Below are 20,560 nucleotides of genomic sequence, written 5' to 3'. Positions count from 1 at the left end.
ACTTTATTCTGTCCTATATTGTAACGAGATACAAATGATCTGTCTAATTTTCCGTGTTGGTAATTTTAGTGCAATTAAGTGCAAGATCTAGTATACAAATTATTTGTCAGTTGTTTATTTTTTTCTAATTTTAGACATTTTCGTTTTGTTTTATTTTAGGCAAGCTTTCGCGAAATGTATAACAAAACTTGTATTTTTTTGTTTTTTTAGACGATATTATGCCAAGAGTAACATTACATTATCTCTCATGTTTACCTAAATGCTAGCAATTTATTGCTATAAATAAAAAAAAAACAGGCAATTTTTTGATAATGATTTAATATGAATTTATTTGTCTTTCTGATATTGATTTCATATTAATTGTCAACAATTTTTCCTTGTTTAATTTTATAGTACGCAAGCTTCGGTTAAAATAGACACAACATGTATTAAATTTGATACATAATACAATATATTAACTGCAATGAATAAACAAACAATTGGAATATTCTATTAAAAGGAATTCTGTACAACTTGAGTACAGCAAAAGCAACAAAGGAAGTAGATTTATTAATGAGATTATATTCAGTGACCGAATCAATAAGGATATAACGGAACCGATGCAGAAATGATTTAAATTGCTTTATGCGAATGTAGAAAGTTAAATGAATACCATTGCTGCGATGAAAATAAAAGTATGTGAATTTATACGGGTGGCCCAAAAAATATTTTTTGTGCTTCCTGAAATAAGTAATATGTCAACTTAAAACCAGCTACATTTTAATGGACTCTGAAGATTTATAATAGGTAATTGTCAAAACCATCTGAAATTCTTTTTGTTTTACTTTTTTCTTGTCATTTTATGATTCTATGTTCAAAAATATGGAATTTGAATTTTTTTTTAAATATATTCTTATATCTGATGGTATTTTGAATTTTAAACGACACATATACTTTTAAAGTACACCTGACGGTAAACATTATTAAAATGTAATGAAATGCAATTATTTATTGCAAAAAAATGTTTTAAAATTACAATTTTCTAAAACATTTCACTTTTGCAATTTATTTAAGCGCGGCAGAGTGATCCATACCATACCAGTCATGCACAGAGATCCGGGTTCGATCCTCGATTAGGTAAACATCAGTTTAGATCTCTGTTCTCACACTAGGAGTTTATATAATCGTAGTGAGTTTAGAAAGTGTTATTTATTGTTTGTATGTTTGTAACTTGAATTGTCTGTATCCTATTTCCGTGATATCAAAGTGATAGATAGTCTAGGAAATAGTAAATTATTCCGTAGTTAGTTCCGAGTATAAGCCAACTGATCCGTAAGACCGCTTATTAAGTCATCAGGCGTTATACCGTTAAATTAAATAAGCCATTGAGATTTCACAAAATAATTAAAATGTTCGCTGTAATCGATTTAACGATAATGAAATAGAAAGGTTTATGCTAATTACAAAGTCACTCAGTGGAAAGATTGATTCAAAATGTACGCGACATTATCCAATTTACTTGCAATGATCCGCGCGCGGTGACGCACGCGTTTTTTAATGATATCAAGTAGGAAATGAGTATGCAACTTAACACTGCGGCCCATGGACGTATGAAAACTCAAATGTGTGTCGAGTTCTACCTTAGTCTGCTCCAAATGTGGCTGAGGACTAAGGAAACCTCTGAAGACTAATTCCGAGTATATCCTATTGAAAGACATTTGCATTCCCACACTTTCCAAACCAGAACACTGCAGCTACACTCCTGTTAATGAGAAATAGTTATCGGCCACGTAAAACTGCTAGTCCACTCTGAATATAGAAATGAATCGCATCGCGATAGCCAAATGTATGACTAAACCTGGTCGCAACAACTTCAGAGCGGACTAGCAGTTTGGCGCAGACTATACCTGCACCTGCCTGGTGACGGCAGTTATGTTTCCGGAACCGAACCGGAATCCTGAAAGTACCGACGATTACCGTACTACTAATTAGCTCGAACCGCCCGGTAAGCGACCCCGGGAAGGGCGGCGGTATGTGTGGTCGCATACCGTCGTACGCACCAGACGGTGTGGCGAGCGTCAAGCTCACCTGGGCAGAGCCCGACGGGGCAACGCGCTAAGAGGACTCTGGTTGCGTTCCTTTGGAGATCCCGGAGCCCTCTACGCAGCGCCGAGGACGGCCACCGGGGGGGTTTTAGTGCGGTAAAAATCCCACATAACCCTGCGTCGCTCCCACGGCGCCGGGTACCTTTTGAAGGTTTCCCCCTCGTAAACAAAAAAAAAAAGGTACTTTTAAAATAACGGTCACTATTTGGGAGTCAACGAGGTATTCCAAAGTAAAGACCCATATAATCTACCTGATGGTAGTGATCAGTGGAGCCTATGCGTATCTGTAGCCAACTCTATATAGAACAGAGATTTCATTTAAGGTCGAACGCAGGTGTGTTACCACTAAGGACGAAGATAGTGACCACATGACTATATAAGCCTGACTTCAATCTAATCAGACATTACATTGAGACTGCAGTTTTTTTCTTCACAGCAGTCTCCTTATCAGGATTGAATAATTATTTGTTACTTAATTACACAAAAGTGCATTTCAATTAAAGATTAAGGAAAAATACCGTAACTGACAGCTGATAAGCGCCGTAGGGCTCCATAATTAATTTAATTTCATTCAATTCCATTTCACTTAATTATAATAATGGTCATTGTACTTTAATATGCATCCTAAATAAAAATTATATGAAAGTCATTACTGAGTTATGACGTCAGAAGTGCAATTATATTAATAGTACCGATTACATGAAATGAATATCGGATTTTATTGTTGTCTAATCATTCTCTTTAACGATACGATCAGCAAAAAAATCAACTTGTGCATAGTAAAATGTAAGTTTTATCTGATTTTCTAAGTTATACCGATTCCAATAGTGTAACCTCTTGTTGGTAAACGATGCCATTAGATTCCTGGATGATATTAAAATAGTGAATCCAACAGCTTGGATTGCTAACGTTTTACGAACTGCCTAGCCTGTTCATTTAAATTTAGTTCCACTTTTAAACACCCGGCGCTGAAACCCACTGTACACGTAACACTGATAATAAATTATATGCAATTTTCAATATATTTAAAATGTACTGAATAAACTTATGAAGCGTTGCATAAGATACGGTCAGCAAAAAATACTCGCATGTATGTATAAAAGTATAAATAATCTGTGCATGCATCTTTTTATTGAAAACTATGATTTTAAAAGGTTTTTCTTTTTTTTGTTATAGTCTGCGTAAAAATGCTGTCCGCTCTGGATATATAAATTAATAGCAGTTTGACGCGGATTATATCAGTTCAACGTATCAGATACCAATATCGTCAGCAAAAAAAAAACAGATATATGTTATGATTTCTTTAATTTTGCAATTTGAATAATTTCATTGATGCAAATTGACCTGACATTTCTAATCTAATGACCTAACATTGTTGATGCTAACCTCACCAATCTCTTACCACATTCAGTTTTAATCCGTATCAAAATTAGATAAGGTGTATTTTGTATCCCATTATATGCCCTGTGGATCATTACATTGATAGGTTTTCTTATAACTGTTTCTTGTCTGAAGTTTGCGGTATATCGAAGCTGGTTACAGTCATTACCGGGACTAGGTTAACAGGTTACCTAAGTAACTATAGACTCAAAGGCAGATCACATATGCGAGTCTGACCACAATAAGGATATAGTGGATGCCCCATTTCATGATGACCAGAAAGGCGGCCAGAAAATAATGGATTGTAAAGCGTGCCTATTTGTGGCACGCTTTACAATCCATTATTTTCTTGTATGATGATCACGACCACTCTGTAAAAAATGTAACACTTAGGACTAAGAAGTAACTTCAGGTAGCCTTAAGTTACCTGTGGAATATAGCCTTAGGACCGTATAGCCTTAAGTTACCTAAAGGCGGAAGAGCCCTTTGTGGCTCGAATCTGGAGGCATCTGATACCTATTCTAAAGTAGTCGTACGGAGCAGAAGCGAATCTGTGGTTGATCTCTGATAGGACTCTTCTTCTATCTAGGTAACAAGGATCCATGGGCGGTTGCAGTTTTTTTTTTGAAAGCCTGCTGTAAGCCACAGATAGGTATTAGGAGGACAGGACATTTGAGTTCTATAAAATCTTTTGAAATTGTTACAACATGTCGAAAGTATATTTCAAGATGTTCTGGAGGTCTAGTTGATTTGAGCATTGGTTTGAGCGGGATTGAGTATTGAGTTTTTACAACTGTCAAGAGATGGCTCCACACGTATTCTGAATCACGCTTTCGAAGTTTTCCCAACATCGCGTTTAAACTAACTCCGAACAGAAACTTTCGTAGCCCGACCGTTTGTTTACCAGGCACGATCTCCTAACCTGGAGATCTCATACCAAAATGTAATGTTTCACTTTCTATAGGCACCGTTAAAATGTTTATTACCTGTAATAAAATAAGATGCACTTAGATAGTACGTCTGTTTGTGTATCAATATGCGCATCACGTAAGGGCCATGGGACTGATTTTAATCTGACTTTCTCTGCGTAATGCTAGCTTCGACAGCACTAACACGCATTATCCGCTAGTAAGAAGGAAGTGGCGACTACCCTCGGCTGACGTCTAGAAAGTTCTTATAAGATTTCTATCTATCTATCTTTTTGATATATATTTATTAATGGAGCGGTTAAGGGGGTTGAGTCGACAACTGGTACCTTACTACTCTCGAGGACTTAGATGGAACATCTGTTTCATGTAAGCCTAAACTCCTGGAAATTTTTATTTGACAGGTTGTATTTTATGAGTTATTTCATTGTATTTCAAATTTGACCTCCACAGTGCCACGGCATATTTGAGGTTATATGTGTAGAATGTCTAATCATTCTTAAAGAAGTAGAATATTTTTAAAAGTAAAATACGGTCTATAAGTTTATTCTGGACTATCTTGCTAGAAGTAGTTAGGAGTTATTAGTGTATTATATTTCTCAATATATTGCTAATTCCTATTATCATGTTGTGTCATTAATTTTAGTATATTTATGAATGAACCCAGATCACATTAAGAAGCGACTGAAGACCAATGCCAAAGCAAGTATAAAGGTCTCAACTCTCAAATGTCAAACAGTAACATTTACAAAATATTTAGCTAAAACATAGGATAATAAATTACCCATTGTAATCCTTAGAAAGTTGCCCATAAGTGGGTTACCGCGGGGTCTATGGGTTATCGAACATGCAACAGTGCGCCATAAAACTAGCTAGAATTGCAAATACCATTCTATGTTAATTTTCTGCTTGTTTTAGATGTATCGTATTTGTTTTTTTTTTGTAAAACAAGTCAATTCCAAAAACTACAAGTGACTTAACTCTAAAATGTTTAATATAAGGTTGAACACTTTTGCAATAACACGCTAGTGAATAACACTCTAATAATTCTTGCGAATTAAACATTTTGAAACAAAATCCTAGTGAATAACACTCTTCTGAAATGACAACCTCATGAATGACATGCATTTGAAATCACATAGTTGTGAATGACGTGCGTTTGTATGCCATTATTGTGAATAACGCGATTTTGAAATGATACTATAGTGATAACCACAAAATAAAAAAATATTTTGTGTGATAAGCTCATTCTCATAAACCTGTCAAATCTCTGGCGCGTCATCTAGATTCTAGATAGTTACAAGTATGGGAACAGGTAATGTAAGTTACACTCACAGCGATTTGAAACTAGAGGTTGTCCAATAATGTCCCACTGCCCACGTGCCCAGCAGGGTCTTCGCTCAGAATGAGAAGGAATAGGTCAAAGTGCACCGCCCTGGTCAAGTGCTTATTAGTAGACTTCACAGATTTTTGAGAACTTTTTTAAAGATCTCACGTCTGCAGGTTACTCATAATGTTTTCCTTCACCGTTGTGATGTCACCGTTGTGAGTCAGTATGATTAATGATGACATTTTACGTTAGAAGAACGCATTATGGGACTATTAGTATTTAAGCGTACATAAACATATGAGACATTGGAAAGATATTATATGCTTGTAAATTACACTATTTTGAAATAATACCCTAGTGAATGACGCTAGTATGAAATGACATTATTTACCTTAAAAAGTTTACCCTGTCTCATCTTTGTCGCGTCATCTAGCCAGTTAAAACTATGGGAACAGGACAGGTAGTGCAAGTTACACCGTCAGCGATCTGTATCTAGACTGATTAAGTTATGATTGACTGTATGATTAATGACGACATTTTGTATTAGATGAGCGCATTACGGGAATATCAGAATGTTCGTTATTAGACACGTATATATACGAGCCGGGAGGAAGAAATTATTTGTTAGTTGTTTGGGGTGCTGTTGGGTTCTATTGAGTTATGCTTAAAAGGCGTTCTAATTTAGTCTTTAGGTACCATGGTAAGAATGACCTCTGGTAGAACATCAACTGGTAATTATTTGGAATTAAAAAAATGTATAATGATCGTTAATTAGAAATTTAGGCTTTTTCTACGATTTTTCAATACAAATTTAAGTCATGCCAATGCAACATTATTCCAAATTTTACATTTATTAGAAGTTTCTTATAGTTTTTACCAATTCGGAAATGATCTAAAAACTACATTTTTTTAATATTTTTCAAACACGATAATAGATGAAAGTGACAATTTCAATTGTCAAAACTGGTTACATTTTCTTGTAATCTGTACTAATCTATGTTTCGTTGTTAAAATGTAAATAAACATCTCATCTGCTCTGATGGTATCTCATAATAGGTGTCGGTCTCAGTGTCTTGCCATAGTTCGCCGACCCGGTTTACATAGAACCCCGTGCTACCGTGACGGTGTTGTGGTAATGTGGAAAAGTGACGGCTCCAGATCACTTTGAACTACAATGAGAGTAGCTTTATGTTCGGAGTTTAACATGGTGTTTCTTTGGACATCTTCCTTAACAAAGGTATAATTACGTCCATGGTCACAACTGTCCATAAAAGGATGTAACCAACCCCAATTAAGGCTCTACTCCTGAGGACAGTGAGAGATGTAGTGTATTATATTATCGTGTTGTTATTCTTAAAGTCCAAGCTAGAACGTGTCGTAAATCTTTTAACATTAAAACCATACATGAAGTTGTATGCAAATGCATTGCAGTAAACTAAATCGAACTGTCCTGTTTAACTATTAGGAATGTACCTTACACTCTTCAATCGAATGCAGTAGCTCAAGACTGCCGATACTAGAAATAAGTACGGCGTTGCCACCATCATTGAACCATTAAGAGTGTTACTAATATCTAGAGATAGCATTTTTACAATGACAGACTTTTAGTTAATTTATTTATAAAGATAATTATGTAGATAATATTCACAAAAATCTGGTTAACTAGTTTATTCAATGAAATGAGGTCCGTATGGAGAAAGTTGCAACAAATTTGGTTTAAGTGGTACTAATAAATTTGGTATAAGAAGTAATAATTAATTCAATTAGAATATTTAATGATTAGAAATCTATTTGTGGAATTTAAGATTTCTTTAACCGACTTATAACAAACACATTTATTATTTACTTCGCGTTAAAGAATAAATCTATCTTAATATTATATATTCATAAATGACTGTTATTAATAACCAATCTATCGATTGTTTTGTCTACCAAAGATACGAATGATAGAATCTGACAATTTCTTCATAACATTGTCAAATTTCGATCGATGGTAGCCAAAAATTGGTTAGAGTTAGGTATTACTAGCTGACCCGGCAAACGTTGTGTTGCTATATAAACAAAAAAATGTTAAGGGTGAACAACCCTATCACTTAGGGATATGAAAAATAGATAGCCGATTCTAAGACCAATTGGCAAATTTAGCGAAAATCGGTAAAGCCGTTTCGGAGGAGTACGGTAACTAACATTGTGACACGAGAATTTTATATATAAGATTAGTTAAGGGGGTTAAATGTAAAGTTTAAAGTCTCTACTAAGAGTGATGAACTAATGATAAACCATTATTTATGTTTTTTTATTTAAAAATGAATGTTGTTATTGTTGTTTTAAGTGTTTATTTTATATGTTTTCTTTTACAATTCCTTTCATTAGAATGAATAACATTTTATTGTACTAAATTACAGTCATATAGTAATGATCTAATTTACCGCTTATTCTTGCTCTCTATTTGCATATCTGATTTTTTTATTTTAATTATTTATTGAATTTGTAAATAGAGCCCTAATTGAAGTCGATTAATAAGCACATATTTATGAAGTTGTCATGAAATTATTTCTTAATTTTGTGTTTAAAAAGTTATAATAATATTTAAAATATTTTTATTTCTATATTTTAATGGAAAATGATATTTAAAAGTGTTTTAAATATTTGTGTGTGCCACGCAAGTGTTTTGACATTTTTTAAATTGAAATATATGCTAAAAATATTAATTTAATTATAGTATTAATAAAATATACTTACATTTATATTGCATAAAATTACAATAAAATAAATATCCAAAACGCACTGCACTATCACAGTTTCACTCTTCAAAAATCGAAAAACTTTTTATAAACAAAATATTTAAAAAATACAAATATTTACATAGAAACGACTGTTTCTCACTATTTGCAAGACCACAATGATAGCGTTACGAGGCACCAACTCTACCACATTATGATCTTCATACAATATCCTACTCTACATAGAGTTGGTAGAGTTTATTTAAGGCTATCATTGCTCTGTTTCTTAGTAAAAGTAAGTAGCGACTTATTGTTTTGCCGCCTTCATTGAATACGTAATATTGTAACTTTACGTTTGATTGACGTCATTAAATTTTTGTCTCTGTACCGGGACGTTATAATCGACTTTTTAAAAATGAGAGTTACATACGAGTAGATTAATTTTGGACACACCTAGTGTCCAAAATTAATATGAGTGCCGACTTCAAAACTTTGAAGATACTTGCTCAATATTCTATTTATGAAATATTTTTAGGGTTCCGTACCTAAAGGGTAAAAACTGAACCCTATTTCTAAGCCTCCGCTGTCTGTCCGTCTGTTTTACTTTATAGCACGATATTTTTTGTGAAAACTTCCAACTCTTTATATTGCATGAAGTTACTTAATGATTTTAAGACTGAAGATCTTTTCTGGTGCATAAGATATCAACGCACCCTATCTCTTGGTGTGGTAGGGGCGAAATGCTTATCCGAGGCGTTCTAACTTAGTCCTCAAGGATTAGCAACAGTTGCCTATGGAAGCCAGTACCCACTTATTATTAGGTGGACTGCATCCTGGTTTGCCACTACTATATCATAAAAAAGACTAATGTTCTCAACACTGCCTTAATGATCACTTGCTTTAACAGTGAAGGAAACCATCATGTGGAAACCTGCATACCTGTGATCTTAAAGAAAAAAGTTCTCAAAGGTATATGAAGTCTATCAATACGCAATTGGCCAGTGCGGTGGACTATAGCCTAATTCTTCTCATTCTAAGAGGAGACCCGTACCCAGCAGTGGAACAGTAACGGGTTGATGACGACGAACCTTTGGATTTTTTTTTAGCTTTATGCGAGCTGAAAATATGCCAGTTGATACAAGTAGCGGTGTGCATGATTGCATGCATTATCATGCAGTGTGAATGTCAAGACCTCGATTGCAAAGTTCAATGCGGAATCGTTTTTTTTACACTGTCATCTCACACATTCAATGTATGAATAGCTATTAATTGTAGCTATAGGAGCATGAATGAATGAATGAATGAATGAATGAATGAAATAATAACTTAAAAAAGCTTTACTTAGTAGTAAGAACTTATCAAATAAATAGGGTAGAAAAAAAAACGTACAATACACGAGTATCATATTAAGTAAGTATTTTAAACACTTTTCTATAAAAATTGTATTTGACTTTAGGGTTCCACCACACTAACGTTTTCGCGTATGCGAAACGCAGACATTACTTTTTAATAATTTCAAACCATATTATTAATGATCTGCCTGTTGCCTTGGCGCGACGTCTGCGCAGCGTCTACATCCGTTGAACGCTTATGGAGAAACACCAATGTGTAGGAGGCCCTAGTGCTAGTTGGTGATTACGATGACGTACGGGAAATAGTACAACATTGGATGTTCGCTCAAAAACTTTTTGCTTTTTTTAATTATGTGACATTATTATTACTCGCTTGATAAAAATAAACCTAAATTACTATTTACCATAGATTCTTAGGTATTTCAAATTTAGTAATCCACTGTTCTTAGTGATGTATCACGTAAACTCTCCTTACTGATAGGAGACCCTTGCCCAGCAGTCGGATGCTGAGTTAATGATGATGAGCCGAATATGTCTCGAAGTTTTAGCTAAATGCTGTGCTCTCATCAGTAAAGCAAAATACACCATAATTTTACGCACATGGTAAATAAATATCTAACAATACGTACCTATTGTTATGGAAATTATGATCACACCATTATAAGCACATTACTTACTAAGTAGTATTTCTCCACAAACTTTATAGGTGGCGTGAGAATCTATTATTTCTAAGCTTGGTAGAATATCTTCTACAAACTGAGAAGAACTGAAGTATGTACTGAAACTGAGTATTATGCGTTAAAAATATGTCGTTACGCATGGATCATGATAAATAAAAATATCCAGATAACACTAAATTTTAACTACAGTAGGTACATAGGTATACCTTGGTCCTTGTCCCTGTGTCCCGGGCTAGAATAGGGCTACGGTATTCCCTGCCCGTCGTAAGGGAAAACTAAAAGAGGGCTTCCGGGGTTGCGGGCGGCAAGAGTGGGAGCTCGAACCGTCCAGTAAGCGACCCCGGGAAGATCGGTGGTATGTGTGGCCGCATTCCATCGTCTAATGTTAAGTGGTCACTGCGACTCATAAATATAAATGTGTGTATGAATTCAACGATAAATCGGATTAGTTCCTGAGTTCGGGCACAGACGCGTTGCTCGGAGGACAAAATCAGAATGCCTGGTGTTCTCCCTCATCACACCCTTAAAATTAAAACACAGTATAAACGCATAACATCATCGATACATATAAGGCAGAAATGTGACGGTGATTCCACCGCTGCCAAACCGCAAAAAATATACTAAGTAATTTGATTATGCGCAAAAAATTTAATACCTACTATACCTATTGGTAACACACTTTTTCATATGTATAATGGAAATCAATTTTATTGTTGTCACTGTGTTACTCAATTCAAAGTGGATGAGAAAGTGATTTGGAGTGTGAAAAGTGAATTTAATTAGCATTTGTATTGTGTTGGAAATTATTTGCATTCACATACTGTACGCCTACGTATGCAGACTGAGTAGCATTTGTCTGTTATAGCGTTGGTTTCAAATACTACAGACTTTGGTCTTAAATAGCTCCTCAATTTATACATTGTATAATTCTTTTATGAGGAACTGTATTCGTTTCTACAATAAAATACCGAAAAAAGGTTTAAATCTGCTATAAAAATAATGTTATGTCAAAAAGCCTATTATAATGTAAATCAATACTTAAATGATAAATCCGTATGGTATGACAACTCCAGCTCCAACATTAATAATTAATTATATTATTTACTCTTTAAAAGATGCAAATTTTCACACGTATGGAGTTTCTTGCGCCGCTTCTTCTCCATAGCGAAACACCTTCCGAAGCGGTGATAGTTTGTTGACTTTCAGAAAGTATTCTATATGAATCTATTCTGAATAATGAGATTTGATTTGATTAGCACCAGAATGCCATAATTACTACAACTGTGATTACACCTCTTTTTTCCCACTAAGAGGTCGCCATCTGATGAAGGCTTGGGAGTCCCGTGGACTAAAGCTAGAAAGTTTAGTGGGTGAAGCATCCCTTAAAGATGAGTCCCACACTACCACGCAACGGTCGGGCAGTTGGTGTAAGTGCATGAGCATTCACCCCCTCCCTGCAGGGTAGCCCTTTTATTGTCTGGGCGCAAAAAAGCCATAATTACAGAATGTCGGCATCGTGTTTTTTAAAACTTATCACAAGCTTTTATTTATTTATCTCACTTTTTTATTTCGTATGTATGTTAGGCTCCAATCTTGCAATTACATTTGAACCAGGTAACGTCATCCAATTGAATTGAAGTTCTGCACAAATATTTGATTACATGAGTAGTGGTGACGTCATTCTAAATCGAATATGACGGACTAATAATTTTTATGCAATCCTAGTCGCCCTAGGTATGGGTATCAAATTAAAGAGTTGCTGAGAAGAATGCGAAAAACTGGCGTCACTTAAATGATTGTTTTTTAAAACTTTTAGTTTAAATTTATTATTTTCCTCTGCGTGAAGATCCTTTCCACAATTGGGGTAGTTCTGAAGTGTTTTACGAGGCTGCTTCAATGCGTATTCGTAGTAGATAAATCGGGTTAAATCCTTAATAATGAATGTTTTCAACGTCTCATAAGACCTCCAACAAGTTAAAACAAACATTTCTTCTAGTAAAACGAATAGAAAGAAAAAAACACAAAGAAGAGTGGTCATTTCACATCTGTTATGTCGTTCACATGTGAGGCCGTTCGATCACCATTTGCGACATAACTATTATTTAATGTACTTATGTCATCGACCACAAGAAGTTTCATTACCAGTTCGAAATGCAGTAATGGGCACCGGTGGTCAACGGGAGAAAATGGCTTGCACTAACATATATATGATTGGTTCTGATTACGATCTGTATAATCTTAACAGTTGTAACTGTAGTCAATGAATGTATTTATAAAGAGAAATTTGATGACAACTAAGCAATGATGGACTCGTCGGAGGCCCGGGGAGAAAAGTTGAATAGAGAACCTAAAGTGTAAAAAGTTGATTTGATTTTACAAAATTACAAATGTGTCATGGACCTTTTTTTTTTTTTTTTTTGTTTACGAGGGGGAAACCTTCAAAAGGTACCCAGTGTCGTAGGAGCGACACGGGGTTATGTGGGATTCTTACCGCACTAAAACCCCCCCGGTGGCCGTCCTCAGCGTTGTCAAGAGGACTCCGGGATCTCCTACGGAACGCAACCGGTGTCCTCTGAACGCGTTGCCCCTTCGGGCTCCTCCTAGGTGAGCTTCAGGACTCACCACACCGTCTGGTGTTTACGACGGTATGCGACCACACATACCGCCGTCCTTCCCGGAGTTGCTTGCTGGACGGCTCGACCTCCCAATCTTGCCGCCCGCAACCCCGGAAGCCCCCTTTTAGTCGCCTCTTACGACAGGCAGGGGATACCGTAGCCCTATTCTAGTCCCGGGACTACAGGGACAATGTGTCATGGACCTATCCGCCGATAAATACGCATGATTCCGGTGACCTTTTTTTCACTGATTTATTCACAAATTTCACAAGTTGTTTGGTTCTGACCTTTTTGTAACAACTGTACCCTTACCATAAGTTTTTACGTTTTGACAAATATGACTGTTTTGGTATTTGTTTACGTATTTGCCCATACTATTTCCAATCAGCGCCCTTAGCGGATTGTGTCAGAACTAGGAGATTGTATGGGCCCATACGTAAACAAATACCAAAACAGTCATATTTGTCAAAACGTAAAAACTCATGGTAAGGGTACTGTATTTGGGGGCCCCCCGGGGCGGACCGCCCCTTACTCCGCGAGAACAACGAAGCCTGGCAGCGCATTGTAATCATAATTGTAAATCAATAAATCGCGGTGTAAAAGTCAGATGAACGTATCTACAAAAAATGAAAAATCGTTTTTTTCCACAAATCAGTTCACAATGTAGTCCTTTAACGTAATTGCAAAACGACGTAACGTTACATTCAACCTGTGAGGTTCCAAAAAGACTAAATAACATAAGAACCACTTTCGGTTGAACCAGAATAATAAAAAACGCATATCTTGAGTACCCGTTACATAATAAAATGTCTCAATTCCGCGATAATTTTAGTCTAAAATCATATAGAACTAGAATAACGTATTATGAGTACCGTTAAATTAGTTTTAATTATCATGTTATCTATTAGACCTATAAGAACTTTTTGCAAAAAATACGTTTTTAACCCTAGAATATTGTTTGTTCACAATATCATAATTATGAACCATTTCAACGTAAAAGCACCTAGGTACGTTGCGATTTTCACACTATTTTTGCTCTCCTGTAAAATTTACAAAATGTAGATACGTTCATCTGACTCTTGCACCGCAAAATATATATTTACTTATTTAATTAATTATTTTTATATGCAGATTGCAGATAGCTCAAAGCTCAAAAATGCCACATTACAACCACACCAAAACGTAACTGTACGGACGGGTGCGTATAAAAATTGCATAGTTTTATTCACACGGGCTATATTTTGCTGTCCAAATTAGTGTTTATCCAAATTAGAAGGAAACGAGCAGTCTACCTTATGTTAAGTATTTACTGGACATTTTTAGTCAACCCTAGATAAGATCAAATTTTTACCTGAGGTAAGCTACAGATGTGCCGTTACTACTAAGAACTTAGCTGGAACGTCTCAGAAAAATATGTCCGCCTTACATTTGTCATCAAATCTGAACACTAAGCAGTTTAACATAGTTGTTATTAGGCAGAAACAGGTGTGGCGGCAAAATCGATTCATAAACCACCACCCTCTACCGCGTTCAAAACAGGTTACAACGCAGGTAGAGTTACCGCCAAATTGCTAGTCCGCTCCGAAGTTGTTACGAGCAGGTGTAGTCATACAATTTGCTGTGGCGATGCGATTCATTTCTATATTCAGAGCGGACTAGCAGTTTTACGCGGACTATACTTTTGTCGTAGCCTGTCGCTTCTAAAGGCGACGCCGTAGGGAGAGGTCGGCTACACTATAGCAAATGTCACAGACACAGTTTGTAATTTGTAATTATTACCACAACGCAACCACAAGGTAAATCTTGTTTGTCATCATTTTGTCGCTGTGTGCTGTGAATGTGATATGTGTGAATAGACACTTTCATTAACTTTCAGTTTTGGTATAGTTAGGTACAAGAAAAACTTTTTTTAAATTTTAATAAGAATGAAGTGCCTTTTGCTATTGTATTTCGGAAAAAGGCTTGAATATAAAATTATGTTACCCAATTTTCTCATTCTGAGAGGAAACATGCCCAGAAGTGGGATAATAATGGAATCACGGTAAAGTAAGGCAGTCATTTGATTTTTTTAGTTTTTGTTATAATCTATAGATACCTTGTTTTTTTGTTTCTTTTTTTTCTTAACGAGGGGGAAACCTTCAAAAGAATCCCGACGACGTGAGAGCGACGCCGGGTTATGTGGGATTCTTACCGCACTAAAACCCCCCCGGTGGCCGTCCTCAACGCTTGGTGGAGAACTCCGGGATCTCTGACGGAACGCAACCGAAGACCTCAAAGCGCGATGCCCAGACCGGGCTCTGCCCTGGGGGAGCAGTTTTCGCTCCTCCCGCACCATTTGGTGTACACGACGCTATGCGACCACATATACCGCCGTCCTTCCCGGGATCGCTTACTGGACGGCTCGAGCTCCCACTCTCGCAGTCCGCAACCCCGGAAGCCCCCTTTTAGTCGCCTCTTACGACAAGCAAGAGTTACCGTAGCCCTATCTAGTCCCGGAACTACAGGGACAAGATATAGATACCTATAAATATAATATTATATTATTGTGCTCTTTATTTTTGTTAACTTTCGTTTCATTCGATTTTTAGGCTGTTAGGTGGTATTTTAATAAATACTTTCGTTAGATAATAACTAAATAGCTGTATACCAGTTATAGTTAAACTAAATATGGTTGAAAGATGGTTTTGATTTCCCTGAATTCCATCAGATGTCGTCCAATTTGTAGTTATTCCACATTCGTACGTGCTCGCGAATTGAATAACTATGAACACTTTCACGGTATCACGAATACATGTACATTCTTTCACGTAATAAATCTGACCCCTGAGGAAGTTCATCTGTCGTTAAGATTGAGCAACTTATTATTTTTAAGCGGGTAAAAAACAGGATGTTACAATTAAATAATATTTTTAGGTATATATTAAGTGTAAATTTGAAGACAACGATTTTATTATTATTATTAATATTAATAAACCTAGCGCTAAAAATAATTAATGTGGTGGAAAACCATTATTACATTATTTTCATTCTTTTTTTTTAATTGTTTACTTATATGTGTATAAGCGCCATCTAGTTGCAATGTACAAAAGTTACTTAACTAGCAATGTTGGCGACGTGAAGAAACCAAATCACTATAGAATGTGATGCACGCCATCTAGTGAGAGCTTAGTGTAGCTTTTCGACATTACAATTCGAGGTTGAGTAAGTGACTATTTGTTTTTGGTATTTATTCATAGATGGCGTTGATTGAAGACAAGATTGAGTCAAAGAGTATACAAATACTCATATCATAATCATAATCATAATTCTTTATTGCATAAATACTACGCAAGATGGAGTATTTATTCATCATATTCTTATGTATAATGTGTAGGTTTTTATAACAAAGATGTTACATTAATTTTATTACTTATATGGAATAGTTAATAATGCAATTTTTTTTTATATGAGGTACTTACGTAGGTAGGTATTATACCAATATTTTATACATAATTTTCGCAATATGGTACAAAATTTAAAAGTATAAAGTGTTCCCAAAGGTATCATAAGAATGTTTACTTATATGCATTGTATCTACAAAACATTGCATAGTAGCCATTAAGTAGATTGATTAACCTTAGAATAATGAGTACCTTTTTTTTTTTTTTTTTTTTTTTGTTGACGAGGGGGAAACCTTCAGAAGGTACCCGACGCCATGGGAGTGACGCCGGGTTATGCGGGATTTTTACCACACTAAAACCCCCCCGGTGGCCGTCCTCAGCGTTTGGTGGAGAACTCCGGGATCTCCAACGGAACACAACCGGAGTCCTCCTAACGCGATGCCCTTTTATCGGGCTCTGCCCTGGGGGGAGCAATTTACGCTCCTCTCACATCCCCTGGTGATTACAGCGATATGCGACCACACAAACCGCTGTCCTTCCCGGGGTCGCTTGCTGGACGGTTTGAGCTCCCACTCTTGCCGCCCGCAACCCCGGAAGCCCCTTTTAGTCGCCTCTTACGACAGGCAAGGGTTACCGTAGCCCTATTCTGGTCCCGGTACTACAGGGACAGAATAATGAGTACCTACTGGTATAGTAATATTACCTGTTCCACATAAAAGCCAAGTCTATCAAAATAACTAACATAAGTACCTACTACATAAGTTTTATTATAGTGTTTATTTGTTCCTTCACATATTGTCCCTTCAAGTACACTCATAGGAAACGTGACGAATCTCTGCGTAGGATCACATTCGGCGACCCCATTGTTTAGACATGATTTCTCTATTTCCGTATGTTTGTGTACGAATTATTAGAACTTACTTATTGTTTGCTCAATTTCCTTATTTATATAGTCCTTATTCTTTGTAATATATGCATAAGAAGCAAGATTGTGGCTACATTTATATAGAAGGAGAGTATGAGGATGCAGTCCACCTAATGATAGGTAAGTGGCTACTGTAGCCCATAGGCATAACCCCCCCGGAACACGGAACACAACCGGAGCCCTCCTAACGCGATGCCCTTCTATCGGGCTCTGCCCTGGGGGGAGCAATTTACGCTCCTCTCACATCCCCTGGTGGTTACAGCGATATGCGACCACACAAACCGCTGTCCTTCCCGGGGTCGCTTGCTGGACGGTTTGAGCTCCCACTCTTACCGCTCGTAACACCGGAAGCCCCTTTTAGTCGCCTCTTACGACAGTCAGGGGATACCGTAGTCCTCTTCTGGTTCCTTTAGCGGTGCTGCCCCTAAGGACTAAGCTGGAATGCTTCGGTTAAGTTCCACGCCAACGTGTGTTGCTATCATTCATATTTTCAACTACAACATAGCAGCTTTTGAGAATAGAGTTATTAGTGTAAATAGAAATAAAATGTGGCTTTGGTCGGAAGTGGAGCCACGAAGGGTTTGACATTCATTATTATGCATGAAGAACCTATATGAAGGTCTTTGTTAGGACATTTTAAGGACATTATGCACATAATTTTCCTTAATAAAAAGAAAAGGCCTTTCTAGCTTACTTCGTAATTTCCTCGGTGATTTTGTGCTAAAAACAAAGTTGAAAACGAAACACAAATTACGGTATACTTAGGCTCGCTTCATCTTGCAAAACCCGACTTACTGCGGACCTGAAGACTTGTACTGAGTGTTAGTAGTATGAGAGCTGGACATGCTATTTGTATGTCCGCCTGTTGTTACCAAAATATTTTTTTGTTAGAGACATAAACAGATCGATGAAGATTTCTTACTAAAATATATTTTTTGCTTTACTACAAGTTTTGTGGTTAACAAAACTTGTAGTAAAGCAAAAAATATCTACAAATTACATGTAGCTACAAAAATATCTAAATAGTTCAAAATGTTAGTTACTTAAAAATAACCATTAAAAAATTAATGTTAAATCAGTTTGTATAAACAGTTCGTGTACTTTTTGCTACGCCTGAAATAGGTACATAAAGTTTGAAAGGTAATTTATTTTCAAAATTTTGTAAAAAAAATAAACATTTTTTAATTCTTCAGTTATATTTTGATATAGGTACCACCCACATAAGCGTACAATTAATAGAGTTACAAATAAATGAACCTCTTTTGCTCAAAATCAGACAGACTTAGAAATCCCGCCGCAAACTCTTGGACTACAAAGGCAACACCTATTACAGTAGGCTCAAGGGATTACTGTAATTTGAGTGAGTTTCAAAACGAGCTCAGAATCCTTTAATGTATTTGTTTTGAAGTATACACGAGGCCGTCATTAATTTTATTAAATACACAACATTTATAACTCGTATTGGTGCTTAGGAAGCTTTTAAAGGGAGCGGTGGAAGTTATTTTACATCAAATTTTAGGAAAAATAAAAAGGTTACAACCCTTCGTGGTTCGGTACTACATGTTACATTGCTACAACTATTTCTGCTTAAGTGTTGAGCGCTGCTGTGTTCTGGTTTAAAGGGTATGTTATGGGAGATATACTTACATGAGGAGTTCTAACTTAGTCCTCAGGGGTAGCGACGCATCTGTGGCCGACTTCAGTCAATAGAACTATGACAGCAGACCTTACAACAGACCTTAAGAGTGGTAGACCTCCTGTTAAATATGGTGTCCAGATGCCCATGGGCGGCAGTGACTACTTCCCGTCAGGTGGACTGCATGTTCATTGGTCTCTTCAATTTGAAAAAAAATCCAATTCTTGTCGTTGTTTACTGATGTCCACTTATCTTTAGGGCTGCATGTTTTTATAAAAAAAAATATTTCGAATTTTTTAATGCAATTTGAAATATTCCTAAGTACCTCTTCTTAATACTAAACATCAGGATTTTCCAATTTATTTTCCTAAAATAATTTCAGCCGGACCTAAAATAATTTCATCCGTACCAAATCAATTAATTAACCCGTTACCGGTCCTTGTGGCATCCGTAAATACCGGAATCAATTCGCTTGATGCTCTCATCACGAGTGCATGAACAAAAATTGGGAATATTGATGTGAACAGCTTTTATTATAACTGACATAATAATGCTCTAACATTAACTTATATAATATACCGCTTAGCTCCACGCCATATGCATTTGTGGCTGTCCTCAGGCCTACAATCCTGTCGCTGTAATCTTGGGAACAGAATAATGGTACGGTATCTTCTGTCTTCGGGGCTTCTTGGACTGCGTGTGGCAAGAGTAGTTCGATCCGTGTAGCCAGCTAGTCCGGGAAAAACGACAGTGTTGTAAACATCTGAATGTGTAAGAAAGTTCTTCCCGGGAATAGTAGCTGTAGCTGTAAAGGTGGTAAAACCTTTCATATCTTGACTCCAAGGTATAACCGATACAGCTACTTTATTGTTATAAAAATAGTACTTAGCGCTAGCGTTGCTGTGTTCTGGTTCGAAGGGTTCGGAAAGGTCTGCAAGATTCATTTGTAGCTGATCTTACGTAGGACTTTAAGCTTTGACGGTAGTAAACACTTATCATAAATGGCTCTGTACACTCGTTTGATTCTTGCATTTAGTTAACTTTTCATGCCTTTGAGAATATCATGGAGAACGCTCAGGCATGTGTATATTATGTACGTAAAATGATGCATAAATAATGTGATCTAATCCACGGATGAGTTCTTGGAACTTAGATGAGGAGTATTAGTTGATTAAATTCTAGGAAAGTTATGTTTAAGTTAACCCACCTCTTAAACATAAGTGGCTGTGCAAAGTTCCTGATTATAAAGTTTGGAATATTCGTCTGCGCCAATATTTACTCACTCATACGCATCCAAGTACGTACGCACATATGCACACACACGAACACATACAAGCACACATGTTTATGCTAGTGATATAGTAATCAAGTGACGTTTTTGATAAGCGTTTACAGCTTTGCTCCTTTCCTGTACTAAGGTATAAAGTTCTATAGGTTTTTCATAACTTTGTAATGTGCCAAATCTGTTTACCTGATAATGACTTCTGCCGCTCATAGACATCTATAATAAACCACACCAACCACACCAT

At 36.4% G+C, this 20,560-nt stretch overlaps 1 protein-coding gene across 1 annotated transcript in view; it reads right to left on the bottom strand.

Annotated features, from left to right (window-relative positions):
* The window catches only part of LOC140742914 (uncharacterized), a 45,168-nt gene extending 36,550 nt beyond the window's left edge, over positions 1-8,618 (bottom strand). The window contains exon 1 of the mRNA XM_073073996.1: positions 8,463-8,618. The gene's annotated coding sequence lies outside the window, so the exon portion shown is untranslated. The remainder of the gene's footprint in view (positions 1-8,462) is intronic.
* Positions 8,619-20,560: the final 11,942 nt, after the last annotated feature.

The sequence above is a fragment of the Epargyreus clarus genome, unplaced genomic scaffold (assembly GCF_041222505.1).
Source record: "Epargyreus clarus isolate Ecla_fem2 unplaced genomic scaffold, WU_Ecla_fem_2.2 ptg000001l, whole genome shotgun sequence".
Taxonomy (NCBI): domain Eukaryota; kingdom Metazoa; phylum Arthropoda; class Insecta; order Lepidoptera; family Hesperiidae; genus Epargyreus; species Epargyreus clarus.
This window is presented reverse-complemented; position numbering and strand designations above follow the sequence as displayed.